The sequence below is a fragment of the Etheostoma cragini genome, unplaced genomic scaffold, assembly GCF_013103735.1.
Source record: "Etheostoma cragini isolate CJK2018 unplaced genomic scaffold, CSU_Ecrag_1.0 ScbMSFa_1923, whole genome shotgun sequence".
Taxonomy (NCBI): domain Eukaryota; kingdom Metazoa; phylum Chordata; class Actinopteri; order Perciformes; family Percidae; genus Etheostoma; species Etheostoma cragini.
In genome coordinates, this window is record NW_023266028.1 from 250 (window position 1) to 1,306 (window position 1,057).

At 30.3% G+C, this 1,057-nt stretch overlaps 1 non-coding gene across 1 annotated transcript; it reads right to left on the minus strand.

The window, feature by feature from the left end:
• Window positions 1-827: 827 nt before the first annotated feature.
• Window positions 828-900, minus strand: trnaa-agc. The gene has a single exon. It is a non-coding gene; the product is annotated as a tRNA-Ala (tRNA).
• Window positions 901-1,057: the final 157 nt, after the last annotated feature.

The window sequence follows — 1,057 nt, forward strand, 5'->3', positions numbered from 1 at the left end:
AGCATAGTATGTCGTAATAAATTCCAGATTTATAGTTGTTGTAAAACAAGAAGAATCTAAAGTCCTCTGGAGAATGCGGGCATTGATCCCGCTACCTCTCGCATGCTAAGCAAGTGCTGTACCACTTGAGCTATTTCCCTTTTTCAAAAAAAGTCATAGCATAGTATGTCGAAAAAACATTAAAATTCATAAAAAGTCATAGTATAGTATGTCAAAAATTTATAAAAGTCATAGTTTAGTATAACAAAGTATTCATAAAATGTCATAAAAAGTAATTGTCTAGTATGTCAAAAAATTCATAAAAAGTCATAGTATAGTATGTCAAAATATTCCTAAAAAGTCGTAGTGTAGTATGTCGTAAAAAGTCAAAATGTATAGTTGTTGTTGTAAAACAAGAAGAATCGAAAGTCCTCTGGATACTGCAGGGGAGCCAGTGGAGGTCAAACAAGACAGGGGTAAATTGAGACCTTCGAGGAAAAATGTATAAAAAGTCATAGTATAATATGTCAAAGAATTCTTAAAAAGCCGTAAAAAGTCATAGTATGTCAAAATATTCATAAGTCATAGTATAGTATGACAAAAATCATAAAATTTCATTAAAATTCATTGTAGAGTATGTCAAAAAATTCATAAAAGTCGTAGTGTAGTATGACAAAAATTCATGAAATGTCATAAAAAGTCATAGGATAATATGTTGACAAAAACATAAAAAGTCATAGTCACTTTCTTAAAAGTATGTCAAAATATTCCTAATAAGTGGTAGTGTAGTATTTCGTAACAAGTCCAAATTTATAGTTCTTGTAAAGCAAAAAGAATCTAATGTCCTCTGGAGAATGCGGGCATTGATCCCGCTACCTCTCGCATGCTAAGCAAGCGCTCTACCATTTGAGCTAATTCCCCTGTTCAAAATAGTCATAGTATAGTATGTCGAACAAATTCATAGTACAGATGTCGAAATATTCGTAAAAGTCATAGTAATAAAAAAAAGTAATAGTATGTTGAAAAAAGTCATAGTATAGTATGTCGAAAAATTTCATAAAAAAATCATAGTATAGTA